This window comes from Centruroides sculpturatus, unplaced genomic scaffold (assembly GCF_000671375.1).
Source record: "Centruroides sculpturatus isolate CEXI.00-Female unplaced genomic scaffold, Cexi_2.0 scaffold707, whole genome shotgun sequence".
NCBI classification, from domain to species: Eukaryota; Metazoa; Arthropoda; class Arachnida; order Scorpiones; family Buthidae; genus Centruroides; species Centruroides sculpturatus.
The window spans coordinates 224,476-245,101 of record NW_019384935.1 but is presented as its reverse complement, the minus strand read 5'-3'; the positions used below and the strand labels follow the sequence as shown (position 1 = coordinate 245,101).

Genomic DNA, 20,626 nt, shown 5'->3' with positions numbered 1-20,626 from the left:
ACACTACATGTAAGTGTCTTTTGTCAATTTATAGCATTTTCAATTTAGATAGTCTTGATTGCTGATATTTTTAAATTTGTTTTATTGAACTTTGATACTCCTTATAATACAGAGATTCCTACTTAAAACAGTATTTCAAACACAATTCAAGAACATCAGAATAAATTTTCTGACATATTATCAACTCCAATAACGTTTTAATGCTACTTACAGTCCATTATTTTCTTTATTTTCTTTCTGGATATAAATTAAATCTTAAATTCTACAATTTTTCTTACTTTAGTAGAATGGAAATATTTACAAGATTAATGACTGAAGTACAGATATTCTAGCTATTTACTATAGTTTCAGGATTTTAATTATTTTCAAATGAATCAAGTTAAAGTTGGTAATATACTACTGATCTATCATTATAATTTCATGGTTTAAATGGTGTCAGTTTTTTACTTCCAAATCTAGAAATCATGTTTTTGAATAATATATTCAAAAATTATCTCCATTCAAAGTTGAAAAGATATCTTATAAAAGGAGATTTAATCGTTAAATAAAACAACAAAGTATTTGTTGTAATCATTTTTTAACTTGGATTGCAATGTCAGATCATAAATGGTAATGGCAACGTTATCAAAAGTTTAGAGATTGCCAGCATAACAAAACATAATGTTTTATTAGATTGAGAAATTCCTCATTTGTTAGTTGCTTTTGTTGTTAGATACTTACAAGATTTTCTTGATGTTTAGTTTCTCTTTACCCCAAATTGCAATACTTATTTTAATCTTCGGAATCGCATTGTAGCGAAATAAGTGTAAAGTGGGATCGCGCGTAATACTGAATATTAAGCCATATACCCGAGCAATTAAGGTGTCAGCCAATGCTCTGGAGATTTCAGGAACGAGTCCAGACGGGTCAAAAAAAAAACCAGGAGTTTCGTTCCGGGTATATCGGGTCCGTCCTTCATCATCCAGCAGTCTCATTATGGGTTTGGCCGAATATACACTTACTTATATATATAAAGGTCCTCTTAGTGCCCATAGGAAAAACTGTAAAAAAAAATAGGAAACTTGTAATCTTCACAAATACTAAATGAACTTTCCATTAAAACTTGCGGAGAATCACAGTTCATATTTGAAATAGCTCAAGTTGCATATGAGTGAAAGTGCTTTTTAATTAATTATTTTAATTCAAATTTGTTTTATATTAAATAAAATGTTCGATATTGTGGATTATGCGAACTAAAGTTTCTTATACTTGTAATTTTATATCAGTTTGCAAATGGTGGATAACTTCTAATTGATATTTTTGCCAATTAAACTATATAAATTATCATATTAATGTATTGGCGAATTTTCGTAAAGAATTGTTTAGAATCATTGTTGTTCGCATTGACTGTTTCTAAACGGAAGAATTATCTAAAATGCAAAACAGCAGTACGAAAGCATCCCACTGTTAAAACGACTAAACTAATTAAACGATCAGGTTTGGAATTAGTTCGTTTGATTGGAAAAGTAATATTTTAATATCAATTTGTGTGTGTTAATTAATTAAATTATCAGATATAGAATTTGCTCATTTGATGGCGAAAATAATATTTTAATATTAATTAACACATAAATTGATATTAAAATATTACTTTCCTGATCAAATGAACAAATTATATATATCTGGTAATTCCCTTAAAATTGAAATAAAAGCATAGAATTAACTGTTTTAATAATACGGAAAAATAATAATTAACTAAAATTTCTTATTATATATTATTTAATAATTAACATTTTTAATTATATTCACAAACATTAAAATTAGTAAAATGTCATTTTATTTTTGTTATTCTAAATGAAAAGATAAAAGACAATTTATTTCAAATCAAACATTTTTCTTGTGTCATTCGATAAACTTTGTTGCATTCTTGACTTAATTAATTTCTCTGTATTCAGTATATCAACTGAACTGGATTTACAATGAAAACAGTCTTTTCTCATTTGCATCAATCAATTCTGTTTTGTACTCGTTTTCTTTCTTTTTCGTATATTTGGATAAATGGTGACAACTGCGAAAAAGTTAATTACGAATTATTGGTTATTGATAGAGAAGTATTTAGAAGCAATATTTCGTTTAATTTTAAGCTTTTTGATATGAAAAAAAAGAAGAGAATCATTAAGTGAATAGGGAATAAGTAAAATTGGTTATAAATACGTTCTTGGTAAAATTAATATTGATGTATACATTCGTGTTAAAAAATAAATAAATAAAACATTTTTTTTAAGTTTTAAAGTCTAATAAAACTATATTTTTCTGTCAGAAAATTATTTACAGTACTTTGATGCTATACATTTTTGTTCTTTATGACTTTCTTTAGAATTAAGAAAAGTGGGAAATATTCTATTTTGGATAACCAATTACTTTAAGTGAGACAATTGATTATTCGATTTCGGTCGTACACCTTTCTATATTTAACTGATGTTTCTTAGTAGAATGAAAGAAATTTTTTCCAAGTTAAAAGATTTCATTCCGAAATATTAAGATTATTTAAATAAATATATATATTATTAGAAAGTATTTCTTCTACTTGTCTTTAATATTTTATGATCTTGGGGCTGGTTTAATTAAGTAGTAAAAACTGGTTAATTAAATCAGATTCAAGATTATAAAATTTAAGATTAAGACATATTTATATCAGTATTTTATTTTAAAAAACAAAAAAAACCTCTACGATGTTACTTGTTTTTCCGTTATATAATGGAATGTTTGACTAGATAACCTATTATTAGCTTTTAATTTACTAGCATACGTCAAAAAATATGGTGCAAATTGCCCGGGAACCCGGTTTTTTTTTTTAACCCGGGAAATCCCGCAAATTTCTTAAAAATTCACTTTTTTTCTTATTTTGTGTTAAGGTTGAGGAATTTTGCAAATAGAAAGCATAATTAACTCATTCACTGTCAAAATACATTTGTATTTATTAATTTTAAACCTACCTATTAGTTTTTTTTAAATTTTTGCTTGTTATAGCATGTCACAAATGGTCAATAATCAATATATAGCTTATTTGTGGCAGGACTATAAAAATTCTTTACTTGTCGGAACCTGTAATATCTGGAATAATTGTGCTTACGCTGTCTTGAGTTTTAACCATGCCCAGTAGCTTCAATAAATGCCTGACGCCAGATTGTGCAAATTGGGCAAGGATACAAACGAGTACAAAGTCTGCAAGTATGAAGTTTTTCTTCATAAACCTGATTATTAAAGCCAAATGAATTGCCGAATTATCGAGCTCTAAGCTTGATGCCGCTATTAAAGCAGCCAAGGTAGACAAATCAAGAATACTAGAGAGCGAAAGAAGTACTACAATCTCGAAAACGAACTCGAAATCTTCCAGGCTACAGGTGAAAAAACACATAATATCTGTCTTCTCTTAAATGCATTAAACACTATTCCAATCACATCAATTGAATCGGAAAGGGCATTCTCGGTGGCAAGACTTTTCATTACTAAAATAAGAATTAGAGTGAGTTATCGGAGTATTGACCATCTTTGCTTTTTAAAATCTTATAAAAGTTTGCAATATTTTGTATTATATTTTATTTAAAAAACGAAAATTACCTTCTAAATTAGAAGTTCATTTTTTTTAATTTTTAACTCAATTCAAAACTTTTTTTTTGTTGTTGTTGTATGCAGTTTCCAGCAAACTTTAATTAATTTTTTTCTATTTGTGAAAATTTCTACGTTATTTAAAGGTAATTTTTATTATAGGCCTACAGACCTTACACAGCATTATTAATATGATTTTGGAGGTTACAGAACTTTAAAATCACTTTAAAAAATGGAAAATAATTATATCATTTAATTTCAAGATATTTTGTATACCTTAAAAATAATTAATTTTATCCCGGGATTTCCCGGGATCCCGGGAAACAGTTCACTTTCATCCCGGGATCCCGGGACAAGCAAAAGACCGGGAAATGAGAAACCCTAGTGACAACATTATACGGTGAAAGAAATCAGTGGAAATTCTTGAACCAGATAATTTAAAATCATGTTAAAACTACTAAAGATGTTTTAAGTTAATTAATAAACTTTAAAATAAATTTTATAAACAATTATATTAATAATTGCTTGAGTAGTTATTTGCAGGCTATGCTATTATTGTTATGCAATTTCATTAATAAAACGCTCCTATTAATAATACAATACATCTTTATTGTATGCTACGATCAGAGCCGGCCCTACCATAGGGCGAACGGAGCAGCCGCTCCAGGCGCTAAGTCCTAGGGGCGCCTCAGTGGTAAAGAAAATTAAAGGGTATAAATTAGGGGCAACCAAAGCGGGCGCCACAATAGGTTCTCGCTCCATCCTAAAACTTGCCTCGGGCCGGCACTGGCTACGATAATGTACTCGGAGAACTTCTCGTATTTGAGCATTTATTGGGGAGAATTTAGATTATCTTTATGTTGATTTTCTTCAATAATAATTTGGCATATTTATGATGTCATTATAGCAGATATTGGACTTTCCTTGTCGATTGTCAATGGTCTTTACACATATCCCACGACATTGCCAAAAGATGTAATGTGTCGAGTAGAGAAATTCTTTTGTTGGAAGATTTAGTGATGTAGGAAGATGAAAGATGTAATGTGCAACAAAGCCATATCATTTCGTTTAGTTCTAAAATTTACATTTCACTTTTACACTGCGCCCGTAAGTTATATACGATCCTTTCGGGTGCAGTGTAATATGTTCTGTAAAGTTTACACGTCATGCTTAAGTACCATGGCTCTGATCACTGGACTAAACCTTATGTTAGGGTCCTTAGCGGGCAGATCAGGGACCAGTGGCGTAGCGAGGGGGTGCAAGGGGGTGTATCATGCACCGGGCGCCACTCGCAGAGGGTCGCCCAAATGGTCTCCAAGACAAACTGTGTGTTTCTGGAGGGGAGGGGCGCCAATAAAGTGTCGTGTCTCGGGCGCCAGTTATGTTCGCTACGCCACTGTCAGGGACGCCCATACATTGGGGCACGTGCCCCCTTTCCGTCTCGGTTTCCCGTTCTAATTTCCAAGGTGGATCCCAAACAACAGAAAATTCGTGACTTCTAGCCTATTCTGCAAATATGAAAGAAACTAAAGAACGATATTTGTCCATTGAGCCATGCAAATTAGTCGTATTTTGACCAAAACCCCTATTCCTTGTTTTCAAGGCCAAGTAAGACCTGAGTGCAACCAGCGCCACTTTTTGAGAGCGCTGATTCGACGTTGAATCATAGAGTTCGAAACTCTGCATAATGTACTGTACAATGCCCTTTTTTTCATAGCTTGTGCTCTCCCTCTTCATATTCTGCGGGCACTGCTGGGGCAGATCTAGACGGGTTGAAAAAATCCAGACATGTTACAAAAACTGCGGTTAGTAGATTGATTATTCCAATCAATACAAAAAGATTAAAAGTAATAATGATGTTTAATGATAGTTCAAAACAAAGTATTAATAGGGCTAGTAAATATATTAATGATAAAATAATAATAATAATAAATATACAAATTATCAATAGTTTATTAGAACAAACATATTATTTGCATATGGGTTATGAATAATCAATTAAAAGAGAGATCCAACAGCCAATGAAAACTAAAGACTCCAACCAAATGCATCCTTTCCTCTTCAATCCCGCTCCAAGCGCTTGTCGTTGTACCGAAAGAGTAAACCGATGTCAAAAGTGCCGCCTATCTCATGTAAATTGTAGTCTTTGCAAAGTGTAGACCTACACTTTGCATTTTCCCTGCTAGCAGCAAGTCTAGCTTAACATGACAACTTGTTTAAAGTTTATTTATTGATAGATAATTAATTTCGTAGCATTTTTGGCATTTCGAACCTATTTGTTATTTAGGGAAGGTTCATAATGTTCTCCAAGGAAACATCGTACCTTGGAGAACGTAAATTCAAAAGCATCTTATTACCGTTCAAGGCTGTGAACGGTAATTAGATGCTTTTGAATTTTGTCTTTCCGGTCGGGATTGTGAAGTAGTCCTAAACTAAACAAAATTCCCAAAATAAACGTAATTAAACAAAAATAATTCACCAGGAACGAAAAGAAGTCGGATTCTCCCTTATACTCTCTCCAGTGGTTTAAATCCTTAGCACTTTCATGTTTTAAACGTGTATGATCAGGCATTGCACGAAAATAAAGCACTGTTTCATCTGCATTGTAGATATTTATCGGTGAATATTTAGTAATAATTTTTATTTGTTCTACTTTATCCACAATTCAGCTGACACAGAATCAAGTATTTTCATTATGAGTGCCTTCTGTACGTAATTTTTCTTGTTTTCTTCATTGGTTGAATCACTCATCAGTGACGGCCGGATCGAAAAACATCAGAAACTTTTCGGGAAGTGATCCGTCCCAACATATGTCGGGTCAGATCCTCATCACCTGGCCGAACGATGGGCTTGATAAAAATACCCTCTTGGTGCCTACAGGACGGTAGAGTAAAAATTTTATTGCAACCGTTGGGTGGTTTTACAATAAAAACTTTCCACATTTTTAGTTAATCTTTCTGCTTTATGACGAATGTTTTTGCTGTATTACCGTTTAACAGATACATTTTTCACGAACATTATTAAACCAACGCTTCAAAGCTAACTTAACTTCACTAACTTTTCCAGTTCGATTTCTCTTGCGAGTCATGTTTTCATTTTTTTTACTGACATTTCAAAATTAACCTTGTTTTTCAACAAGACTGGTAGTAAAATTTGTAACCGTGCAGCAACATTGAAATGACTCATTTTTGGCAACTTGTTATGGCATTCTAAAATTTCAAATTCATCAATGCATTTCTTAGTTGCTTCTTCCATTAAGCTAAGAGGTACAGTACAGTTTTGTATTTTTTGATTAAACTGTAATGAATATCACGGTCTTTCGGCAACAGTAAACAACTAGAAGTAACAAGTGCCAGAAATCGAAATTTAAAATACTGTAAGTTACTCTATAGTATCTATACATTATTGAATACACGATTAAAACATACGCTTAATGTATTTTTTCCTGTTTTACTCTTAAGCCCTAAGGACAAGAGGACCTTTTTTTAAATCAATTTCATTGTGGAGCGGCCGAATGATGAGGAACAGGGCCCAACATGTTGGGATTGTTGGTGTTTTGACCTTCCAGATTCGTTCCCTTAGAGCGGTCAGCTGACACTTGTTAAACGGATATTCGATTGAAGAACCAAACTAAAAGTATCTAACAGTCATCGAATGTTAAAAATTTCGAGTAAATTTTTTCTTTAAAAATACGGAATCTTTCCATAATGAATAGAATTTATGCTTTATATGTAGTAATATCGGAATAAAATGGAAATATTATGCTTTTTAAATTAATTAGCGTATTATTTAATTATTATAACCAATATTAGTTCTTTTGTCACGTACGTTTTTTAAAGTACTGTACTGTACTTTAAATACATAATGTTCTTTGAAATATCGTCGTTAAGCAACAGTAATTCAATGTGTAAAATATTTTATCTGCAAATATTAAATTAAATAAATCAAATCTGAAAGTTTATTCGGAAATTATTATTACTCGATAGTTTTATTCACTATTTTAACATTTTTAAGCTGTAATTATTATTATTATTATTTGCTTATTTATTTTTTCTTTTATGGAAGCCACAGTTTCTTATCTCTAATTGTTAATAAGTCAGGTCGAGTGCTCTTGTTCATAAGAATTGAAGTTTTCTTAACACTGAATTGCTTACAGCAAAAATACTCAGATTAACGAAATTCTATTGTATTTTATTTTTTTTCGTAATCATTAGAATATGTAGAATACATAGGTATTGCCCTAGAGCGTTCTATTTTTGAATTATTGTCTTATTCAAGGATTTTTATGTGTAATAACCTGCTTTATCAAAACGTATCAAACTAAAACAATATTTTATTTTTTGTAAATTTCATTTATTAACGAATTTTTCGCACGTTCGGCATAAATAAATTCTATCTATTCAAAATAATACTTAAAAATTAGAATAAGTATTGTATAATAATTATATCAAATTTTCCGTAATGATTGTTATAAAATTCTATTAACTTGGCTAAAGAATAATTACAGTATTGTTCAGTCGTCATTTTATTTTATTTTTGGCACAGGAAGTACTGTATATATATGTAAAAGTTTTACGAATTTTTCTCGCATTGCATAATGTACGGTTCTTTATTTAATGAGATTATCGCTTAAATTTGATGTATTTTTGATATAGTGAGGTTTATTATAATTATTAGCCCGTCAATGGTCGAGTGGATAAAACTACTGAACACTGGTTTCGTGGGTTGACAGGCAACTAACTCAGTGTGAACTCGTTGGTTGCGGATTTACGTCTGACCAAGAGGAGGGTTTTTTCAGTTTTCTTCACGTATCTAACACTTGAAAGGGGCTAGTTTTTCGTAGAATCCTCCCAGGAGGCATCTTTTCTTTGGCAGATCATCTATAAGTCACGTTGCCTTATCTCATCGATTATACAGTTCTGTTTTAATTATTAAGCAAACAATATGAAACAAGAATAATAAATATATATATATATATTTTTTTTAATTGGCTAAATATTCCTTTAAAATATATTTTATATACTTTAAAACATTCTATTCTAACCAATTTATTTTTATATAAAATATTAATATAGAAAATATAAATAATAATTCTGATTTCCGAAAGATATTTTTGTCTTTGAAATTTTATATTTTTAGTTTAATGAAGATACGAAATATTAGATTTAGAATTGTTTGAAATTGTTAGAACTTTATTTTAAAAATAAAAATAAAAAAATTTCTGTAATTTCGAAAATTTTTATGCAGTTTTTTGCCAATTTATCATATCAATCGATTATTGTGTCGTCTATTGTGAAATTCTATTTTAATAGATTTCAAGAAGACAATTTACAACAATTTAAAACTCTCATATTGAGCTTTAAATTTTACTTGCCATCACATTTTTCATATACCAATTTATTTAATATTGTTTACGAGTCGACTTATAATATACTTTATTTTAATTTTTATATTTTACAATTTTAATTCGTTTAAAAGATATGAGTTAAGAAGTTTTTTTTAAAAATATCTTCTTCTTATCTATCTTAAATGTAACTTCTTCTTATGATTATTTTAAGTGTAGCACATGGTGATCCTTGTGCCATTAAACATCACTAAACCAACTAACCAATCTTAAATGTTGCTAAACAATGTAAGTTTTGTTTTTTTAACAATATTAAATCTACAAAAGTTCAATTATTTTTTTCTATTAAAAGCATTAAAATGTTTGAAATGTTATTACTTTAAAACGTGAAATAATATTAATTAATTTCTAAATTTGAATGTTTTCTTAATCGAAAAATGGCTTAATAGTAAAAGTTATATTTGTTTAATAATTATCAAGTATTAATATTTATTTATTTGTGTTTTATTAGTAATGGAGCCACGAAGATAAAGGCCAAGTAGATAAAACTACTGGTAATGGGTTCGCGCCTGATTAATTGATTGGCCACGTGGAATTTTCCGGGTTTTTCACGTATCTAATACATAAATAGGGCTCAGTTTCTTATATTTTCCGGGTGTTATTCGCGTGTCTAAAACAAATAGGCGTCAGTTTCCTATAGAAAGTCCTTCTAGAAGGTGGTAGCCCCTTTTGCAGATCGCCCAAGTGTTGAGTTGTCGTAGTCCCCATCAATTCAATCTAAACTGTTAGTAATAGTACTTTTTGAAAAAAAAAATTAAAAATAATATATATAAATTATTATTTTTCTAACTTATAAAATCGAATTTGTTTCCTTATTCTTATTAAATAATTTACTTAATTAATGCAGCTGTAATTCGTCAATAATTTTTAATAAAAACAACGAATGTAAAATACGTTTTTCATTAATTTTAAATTAATGCATATATATATATATATATATATATCAAATAATATTTTTTTAATACGTTACTGAACTGTTGTTGACTACAAATAAAATCCGACTAAATCTTTTTTTTACGAAAAGTTTACAGATCGACTGAAGATGAAGTGGGCAATCTAATGTTACAGTGAAGTGATCCGTCACTGTTAACATTAGATTATCGTGAATCTATAAGTCAAAACTTTTGTCGAATTTTTATTTACAAAACTTGAATAGAATATATCATTTTGATCGTTTTTTTTTTAAATCATTTACTCGAAAAAAAATCAAACAAATAAGTTGAAATGTTATAGGCTATTTTCTGTTTGAGAACTTTATTGACATGTTCGATTTATAAAAAGCTTTAAGTTCGATTGAACATACGAACATTATAAAAAAGTTTTATATTATTAAAATGTAGTTTCTGTATAGATGTAATTGTTAGTGATTATATTGGAGAGACATTACAATTTTATCGTAAAAGATTGAATAATTGCACCAATGTATTAGGCCTATATGTTAATTTTTAGGAAAAAAGAAAAAAAAAAAAACTCCGAGAAAGGTTTCTACTTTTGATAAGAGTCAAATTACTAATTGATTATATATTTAAAATAGCTTGTAGCATTTCGAATTAATTAACATCAATCATTATATATTTTTCTTTTTTTTTTTTCGTTGTTATTAATCCGCTTTCCGCTTTACACAATGAGAGCTCATTAGCGAAGTAGAAGAACAAAGTTCTCTTCGAGCATGAATTGAACTTTGATCCTCCTAGCGAAAGTGAATTTTCTATTCTACACCGCTCTCAAGTCGAAAGACATTATACATTATTAATTTTTAATTATTTCTTTTACTTTATAATCGAAAATGATTATCTATACTTTCGTCGGATACTATATTAAACGAAGCTCACTGTTTAATTTTTTTGTGTTGTAAAATGTATATGTGAGTCGACTGTGATAAAAATATACATAATAAATTAGTATTTTATACGAAGAAAATAGTATTAGCTGATGCTTAGCTATATAGTTTGCTTAATTTTGCTGACTACATCACTAGTGATTTTGTTATCAAAGTCAGCAATCTCTCTCTCTCTCTCTCTTTTCCTCCCTGATGATTTGGCAGCAGTGACATCACATGAGTTTTTTCCGATAAAAACATAAATAGCATCAATCAATAAAATAAATATTCCCGAAGATAAAAAATAAAAATATATACCAGTACATATAGAGCATCGGTTATACAATGACAACATATCTCTGTAATTTCAATCATTTTAGCAAAATGTTTAATCGGGCATTCACTAAAACAGAGAAGCATTCAACTGCTCAACCTTAATATAATAATAAATTTTATCTTGAACAGAATAGGATTAAATTGGATTTTCTTGCATAGCTTCAAAACACGGGTTGCATGGCCGGCCTCATTTATTCTCGTTATAGTTGGGCTTAACCCGCTATGGGATCGGCTACATGTACTGTACTGTACCAGAGACTGAACTGTGATAAATAATGAAAGTCCAGATCGGGTTTAAACCTCGGATGTTTCGTGGCAGGTGGATGATTCGTATCGCGCGACATGAGCGGGATAATCAGTGTTATTACCTAGAAGAAAAAATGTTTATCTAATCATCAACCACTAGAGAATGTTTTCACGTTTTTGTATATTTTTTTGTTTGTTTTTCCTCTTTATTTTTCGAGAAGATTAAGAGGACTACTTTTACGTGTTAAAAGATAGCCAAATAATTCTCTTATAAAATATTAAAAATGCTCTTAATACTGGTGTATTCTTTTAGTATGAAGTTAATAAGACGCCATTTATCTGACGAGATAATTGCACGTAAATTTTTCCACGTCTTGTTATATTCAAGTTTGATTTGCTGAGAATTTTTAATTTAAGTTTTAATTTTAATTCTCCTCTTTGATCAATTTCCCTCGCCTAAGAAGTAAATTTTAGATATATTTGTGTGCTAAAGTTTCTCGCAACAAATTTAACCGAATAAACTAAATAAATAGATTTATTCGAGGTCGAAAGAGTTGAGTTTTCTATGAGAATTCAGGATTCGACTTTGTTCATTTACGATGAATCCAAAATGTAAGTGATGAGATACAAAGTCTCCAGTCGAATAATCAACGAAAATCAATAGAATCTCGAAATGACTCCTATTCAAATTCTTCCTAGCAGTAAGTATTTATGAAGCGAAGCGGATATAATGACTTGCATTCTTACTTTTAGAAGTACCTCTTGGATGACGCAAAAGAGTTAATTCTATGACCGTTTAGAAACATTATGACGTAAAGATAAAGCTATTATCTGATACAGAAAATATACAGCCTTATGAATAAATATCATATAATCATTTTGGAATTTTAATATTTTCTTAATATAAAATAATGTATTTATTAATTAAGAAAAAAAAGATAAAATTTCCATATTTTTTTTAATAGAAAAGTATATCTGAATTATCGGGATTAATCGAAATGTTTTCGATTATTTATATTAAAAATTCGGCCGTAAATCAAACGATATGAAATACAAGATAACATTTAGTAATAAAACATTTGCTGGCTCATTGCCATTCAACAGAAAAGTATACATTCGGCATTATAGATAATCTACAGGTTTAGATTAGATTTTTCTCAAGAGAATTCCAACACACAGTGATTCATATAGCTTGTTTCAGTTTTGCCATTAAGGATAAACTTTATCCGCAACGGAGTAAGCCAGCATAGCCGAAATTTATGAGATGTTATGAGCATTCGGATTGAATTCGAACCCATATTCCTTAGAGAGATCGGAAAATCCTATATTATAGGAACATCTTGTCAATTTTTAGCACTACCGTCTTAATTTCTCCATATTTTTTCAATTTTTAGTAAGCTTAATAATGATAAAATGTTTCATATTTATATAATTCTTTACAAACGTATAAAAAAACTTATTAATTGCCAATTATTAGACACGTAATTAATTAATTTAAATAAGTTATATTTATATATTCATTATTAAATAAATATTTGGAACTTATGCGTGATAACTCTCGAAATTTGTTTGAAGAAGATACAGATAAACAGATATATCTTTTTAAAAAATAAAAATAAAAAAACATATTTGTCTATAGTTTTGAAAAATACTCTAAATTATATCGGGGGAAAAAAAGGAAATTATGAGAAGAAAAATACAGAATTATCCATAAAGATTTGCAAAATAAAAAGGAACAAATAAATCTAATAACCAACTTCTAAATTTTTAAAAATTTTTTTAAGACTGATTTAAACTAAAATAAATTCTAAAACACTGCGAATATTTATTAGAAATAATATAAATAAAGTAAAAAATTCTACTCTAAATTTTTTTTCAAACAAATTAATTGACTTTTAATATCATCAGAATCAAAGATGAAAACAGACATTTTTATTACTACAAATGCTACTACTTTAGTAAACATTATTAAGATTTTCAAATTTATAAAAATAAAATAAAATAAAATAAAAATTCAGACCACTTCAATTGGAATATTCTGCATATTTTCTTCCTTTTTCTTTATGTAATTAAAATGTTATATAAGAAAAAATAAATTAAATTTTGTTTTGAGTATATTATATAATATTCAGATTATATAGTGTTGATATAGCATACATATATTTTGAGTAATCATATCAACATGTTCTGATAACGCAATATTTACTATTTTCTTTTCTATGAAATATTAAACTTTCTTATATAAAATTATTGAAATTTATCATTTCTAGAGAATATAATTTATAAAATTTTAATACGCTCCCAAATGTGAACATTTATTAAGTTGAAAATTTCTTTCGGGAGGAAAAAGAAATTATTTATATATATAAAGAAAATAAGATTAGATTCGGTAATTAGAAATAAGTGAATAAAAGCCCGAGTGAGAAATAATTTCATCTTAATTAATTTAATAGGAAAAAAAAAGTATTCCTGTTTTTATTATTTTGTTTTTAAAATATAAATATCTGACATTTAAATAAATTCTGGGAATTAAACATAATCATTCAACAGACTTTTATACAAATTAAATAAGCTCTTTCATTAACCATATATATAAATTATTAATTGTACATTAAATCGTAGCTTATTCAACAAATATATATACTTTTTTTTCCATGTTATTGCATACATGGAGGGGAAAAAAACTCCATTTATTTTCAGTTAGGAATAAAATTCACAAAGCACGTATTAAAATGAAATCATCGAAAAGAAATTTTCATACTTAAAAAAATTCTTCTAAATTGTCTTCATTTTTCTATTTATTTATTTTTTTTTAATATTTTTTTTTTTTGTGAAAGGAGTTTGGTGTTGCCTCCAATATTTCACTTTTGAATATCCTATTTCAGGACGATTCTTTACATCTGTCTTGGAGTTATTTCGACTATATTTACGATTTTCTTTTATACTCCATCATACTTGTTATCATCGATGGATGACTTTTGCATCTATAAACTCCAATTGGATACCAGGAATTTAAAGCAAGTCATAAAAACCTTCCTTTTGATCTTTAGAAGTGTCCGAATTTCAATTTATCAGAATGATTTACGGTTCCCAAGCGCATTTTATTTCTAAGAAAAAACGGCCTTTGGGAATATCTGATCGTTTGTCAAATTTTTCTTGATGTTTAGGAAACTAACTAGCGGGTGTCGGGGCCGGTCTTTAAGGGGGCGAGCCCCTAGGTGCAGCTCAGAAGATCCGCAAAAATCGAATATTTTAACTTTCATTACTTTTCCCATTCGATTTTTCATACTTAGGCCAAACTACCGGAAACTAAAATATTCAAACAGCATTAAAACAATTCCTGAAACAATATAATACGAGCTGATTCACGTCACTCTTTTACAACAAAATAATAATTTTTTATTTTTCGAATTACTTTTGTCTAAAATCTGTTAAAAATATGTCTTTAACACTGAAATTAATGTAATTTGAAGATGTTAAATTTTAAGAATTGACTATACCTTATTAATAGATCGGCCATGTAATTATGGAGAAAGATGAAGTGGCATCACGTTGCCGAGCGAATATCGTGGACGTTGCTTAGCAACTATTCAAAGTTTGCAAAAAGTCTTCTTCTTTTTGTAGCAAATTCGTTTCAACATCTGTACAAGTTTTCTTCCAGTTTCTCTCTCTCTCTCTCTCTTTTTTTTTTTTTTTTTTTTTATAACGCTTACGTAAAAAGAAGGAAAAACACGAAGACGACTGTTGAATTTTTAGATCTAAACTCATGAAATATGGACACACCAGATGTCGTTTTAGGGAGAGAGGAAATGACGTCGGACTCTCCTCACTTCCGGCCTCGTTTCTGTCTTCCTCATAAAAATGTCATTTTTGCCTCCTTGTTAAAACTGTCAACGCTTTTTTTCCCGTCCCCTTCTCCGACTTTTCTCTTCTCTCCGTTTTTAAAATACCGATCACTCATTCGTTTTTTATTTTGACGACAGTTTCATTTGTTATTTTTGACCGCAAAAGTTCCATCTCTCTCTTAAAAATGTGAAGATTAAAATGACGAAACTTTTCAGTTTTTTTCTCCCTCGTTTTCCTGTAATGACAGTAAGATAATTTAAACATTAAAAATTCAAAAAATAATATAACAACAGCAAACAAATTTTTGATAGACTTGTCTCCTTTTTTCTTAAACTGAATTATTTAAAATTATTTAAAATTCATTCGTTTCATTTATATATTTTCTACAGAATAAAATTAAATAATAATAATTCTTTATTAAAACAAAAAAAGGGGGAGAAAAATTATATTTTCTAATAAATATTTACCGAAAATCTTACAACTATTCTAAACTTAATATTGTAAAATATATTTATAGAATATGAAATCTTTTAATTATCCAACATTATCAGTTTACAGAATAATATCAAGTTGTAAATTCCGTCAAAAGATAATCGGATTAAGCTTTAAAGTAATCCGTTATTGAATTTGTTTAAAGAGTAGAGATAAGCAGTTCGAAAATTTCCCAAAATTTGTTAATATTCCTTTTAAATACATCATTAAGTACTATAAATTAAACGAGACAGCCATTAACAGCTACAGATTAAGAACTTCTGTACCACACTTTCACTCTCCATCTTTAAAGATCAAAATAATAAAAGGTAATCTGATGAATCGCAAATTACCAGACAATTAACGATAAGAATGTAATTAATGGCTTATTTCAAGCAATTAATAGATATAACGATTAGTTTATTCCTTAAAAAATCATCAGGGTACTGATATAACAGAAATGGATTCTTTATGGCTGATAAGGAATGTAGATTAATGATCACCTCCTTAACGGAATCGCATAAAATATTTTTGTGTAAAAAAAAAGATAAAAAAAGTTGTAAGTTATCTATCTTTCTTTAATGATATATTAATATGTATAATTAATTTATTTCATTCTTTTAATATAGGCCTATATATAGATTATAAAACTTCGAAAATTTCATCTGAAATTTAGATAAATGATGTGAAAACTGAGAAGAATGTGTAACACAACTTGCTAGTTCGACCTTTCAACTTTACAGTCGAGGATACGGCTGGATTTTACGTCCTCTGGCTATTTTTATTTTCAAGAATCATGCTAAAAACTGTCGTAATGTTGTTATTGCTCAGATAGGAGTCTTAGATAAAAAACTAAATACAATTTAAATCAATTCGTTCTTTTCTTAAAATATATATATATTAATAACTTATTTTTATCAAGAAATTTCAGATTAGAAATTAAATTTATAGGTTAAAAAATGCAATATTTCATTGATACGAATTACATTTTAATTTCAATTTGCAAATAAAAAAAAATAGAAAGGCAATCAGAGAAAATTTCTTTTTTTAATTATTATTCTTAATGAAATTTTCGTAGTAATTTATGAATCGCTCGATATAAAAAAATGTATAAAATAAATTCGGTTAGTTATAAAAAAAAAAAATTTTTTTTCTAGAAATTTTCTAGATTATTCAAGAAATATTTAAATAAACGAGCTGTAAAAACGTAACCGCTCAAAATTCAAGAAAATATTTTGAAAACTCCTCTTATTGAAAAATCGTAAAACCCATTAAATCGTAGAATGTTGGGAATAAATAATAAAAAAAAAGTAAATTAAATTTATGAGAAAGTTGATATAAAATAGAAATCTTTCCAGTATAATGTTTAAAATACCAGATTAATTATTCAATGCATTTTAAGAAAATTCTAAGAAAAATTTCGAATGAAAGCTTCAAATCTAAGAGGCTCAAGTGATATATGTCAATGCTAGTCCCTTATTAAAACTCCATTTATTGCTTTCTTAGAAAAAAACACCATAGAAAATCTGGTTAAATTTAAAGTTATACTGTATTACCATATACATCAAGAAGAAAATTTTTTTCTGGTAGATTTCTTCTTACCTTACTTTTCTGTCATTGGTTTATCACAAGAGCTAGGAGATTTTTTTCTTTTAAATATAAAATTTTATAATCCTTTTAAGTAACATACCGGATTTTTGCGATAAAAGTTTTATCGCTGTTTATCAAACTAATTAAAAATTCTAAGGCTAATAATATAGATTTATATCCATCAAATTTATTTTCTAACCTTAAAATTTTTGAAATTTTAAAAGTTTACATCACTTAAACTGATTAAGAAAAGAGGGAAAAATTAAAATATCCTCTTTTCTTCAGAATATAATACAAAAAATTTAAAAGAAAAAAAATTTTTAATTTTACAACATTTTACTTATTTAAATTTTGATGTAAAAATTTAAATTAATATTTTAATCTATCCAAATTTGTAATAGTATTATTCAGTTCGATAATAATGTAAAAATATAGTTTTGCAAATTTTTTTAATGCAATCTGCAAGATATTTTAGTAGTCTTTTACAGGAAATAGCCATATATTTAAAAAAAATGTCATAAAACGATAAAGATAATCTTTCGTTCGCATTTTGGTCATCAATCAAGTTTTATCTTTTATAAAGAGAGTTGTCCCTGCACGAATTTCGTGAATTAACTATAATATCATTTTCGCACATTAGATGGCGCTATAGAATGAGAGAAAGAATAAATAACGCATCGAAATTTTAAATATATATTTTACTAACGACGTAATTAACGTAAAGAATATTAATACTTGATAACAATATATATTGTTATATTAATTAATTTAAAAGATTTTACCTAAATTTAAATGGTGACGTCATTAAATAAGGCATACGATCTTGACAGGGTTAAAAGTGTTGGATTCAAAAATTCATCGATTTTTAAATATTATTTAATATTAATAACTTAAATACGAAATTAAAAAGAAATGTTTCGTCAGTTATTATTATTATTTTATGTAGTTAATTAAATACAGTCGACATTTTACTAAAATTATTAATTAAGGAAAAATAAAATTACCCGTATTTAATTTTATAATAATAACCGAAATTTATTTTTAAACTAATTAAAACAGGTTATTAAATTTAAACGATGACGTCACATCAATTACGTAGGTAGTAAAATTGTGACAACGTCGATTTATTTTAGAAATTAATTGATTGTATTTAATTTCGATAATAAATTCAGTTATAAATACGTTAAAACGTAAAAATAAATAAGCATTTATATAACAATATTATAAACGCAAATAATATTGTCAAATATTTTAAAATGATTATGATCTTAATGGGCCTCGTTATGTTTAAAAATTCCATAAAATATGTAATTAAATACATTGAAATAAAATAATATTCCCTTATAATATTCAATATTTTATTATATTTAAAAATATTGTAATTAATATTTAAAATTTTACAAAATATATTATGTAGCATGATGCATTATTTTCGAATTTTTTAAATTTTTGGGCTTAAGTAAAATTTTCATTTTATCAAATTATAGAAAAAATTGTACCAAAAAAAAAAAAATTAAATTTTTCAGATGACAGATGACCTATTACATGTAATATATCTTCATTTTTATTTCATAAATTTTTTAAACTGAATGATTAGTTTTAAAATTAGTGCATACATTCACAAATAATTAATATGCTATTAATAAATTTAAGTACGATGGCATCGCTTTATAATTTAAAAAAAAAAAAGACGCCATTTCATTTCAAATTAAAAACCCATTTTCGCTTTTTGAAATATAAATTATTATGTTTGTACGAATTTTGAGTAAAAATAAAATTTAATCAGTGTAAATATTTTCAAATTTAAATATTTTAGCACCTGACGACAATCGGGGAAAAACCGAGATCATTCGTGACGTAATCAATAATTCGTTTTCTGAAAGTAATTTTGTGAATTATTTAATAAAAATAATGTCTTCTGATATATTTTAATAACTTAAATTTTCTCGAGAATATAAAAACATTTGAATCAATCAAATTTGAAGTTGATGTCGTCAAACGACGTCATACAATTTTCAAACTTTTAAGAATTAATCTATACGTTATTCTCGTAACTCCTAAATGAAGATTTTTTTAAATGACATTTATAAATTTATTAATTCGTTATTTAAATTAAATGATCATTTAATTACGATATTATTTATTTATTTTTACATTAAACAATTCATTTATTTTACGTCATTTCCATTAATTTTTAAATACAAACTGATATAATTTAAAAACGAAATTACAGAAAATTTAAATGAAAATATTAAAAATATTTAAAAATTTTTTAAACAAACGAATTAACACAAATTAGTTCAATTTGTTTTGAAATATTTTAATCAATTTTCGATTTTTTTTCCTTCTCTTTTTTTTGTACGAGTTTAATTAATTAAACTTAAAACTATTTAATATAAAAAGATAATAATAAAATAATAAAACAAAACTTCTTAAATTGAATTGATAAATTTTGAAAATTACTTTCCTTAATCAAACTCTGTGACGTCATTACGATTTACAAGTGACGTCACGTATTTGTGTATATACAGTATATTTTTTTTAAAATTGTCTTATTGATTTATGTAACTAAATAGAGTATTTTTTAAAGTTTGAAAACTAGAAAAAAATATATATATAAGAGAAAAATAACGATTTCAATTAAGATTCAACTTTTCTCTTTTCTGTTTCTTCCAAGAAATCATTTCTTATGATCCAAAAATGTCTCGTAACGAGTGTCGTAAATCCTTTTCTATGACCCGAGAAAGGGGAAGCAAAAATTTATTTTCATCATTTCTCTCCTACACAACACCAGAAACGTTTTTTCGATCATTACGAGTAAATTTTAACCATTTTATCGGTTGTATTTAGTGGCGTGTAGCGAAATTTTCTCTTTCTCTTTCTCTCTCTCTCTCTCTCTCTTATTTTTTTTAATATAAAGAATTTCAGGTTATAAACTATATAAACTAATGGTAGTTTAGTTAATAGTTATTACTTTGAATAACTCATTACTACTGCTATTGAGATGTAAGAAGTAATAGTAGGAACCTTTAAATTCATGTTGTTCTCGTTGAAGAGAAGCTGAAAGCATGTTAATAGGTTTGTTAATAAAGAATCTTAAATTTTCTCTTTATTAAAGGACATTAAAATCTCGTTTAATAGACTAACATATGAATAAATTTGAAAGATTTGCATTTGCTATTTGAACTTAATACTTAGTAGTTTAAGAAACTCGAATTTTTATTTCTCTCTTTGATTTTAATTTATTATTACAGCTCAATAAACTTGAAAACAAAGCGTAGAATCTTTTCTCTTATGTAGACGAATTTATTAATAGATTTTTTTAA

At 27.4% G+C, this 20,626-nt stretch overlaps 2 long non-coding RNA genes across 3 annotated transcripts in view; one reads left to right on the top strand and one right to left on the bottom strand.

Moving 5' to 3' along the window:
• The first annotated feature begins 425 nt into the window (after positions 1 to 425).
• LOC111632066 lies at positions 426 to 16,556 on the top strand. Of its 2 annotated transcripts, none has more exons than XR_002757804.1 (4): positions 426 to 1,476; positions 15,791 to 16,039; positions 16,153 to 16,269; positions 16,340 to 16,556. It is a non-coding gene; the product is annotated as an uncharacterized LOC111632066 (long non-coding RNA). The 2 variants fall into 2 exon arrangements; XR_002757805.1 differs by having other exon boundaries at positions 426 to 1,505.
• LOC111632065 overlaps positions 13,904 to 20,626 on the bottom strand; it is a 70,269-nt gene continuing 63,546 nt past the window's right edge. The window contains exons 4-5 of the long non-coding RNA XR_002757803.1: positions 14,894 to 15,474; positions 13,904 to 14,702 (exon numbers count right to left, since the gene is read on the bottom strand). This is a non-coding gene — a long non-coding RNA (uncharacterized LOC111632065). The remainder of the gene's footprint in view (positions 14,703 to 14,893; positions 15,475 to 20,626) is intronic.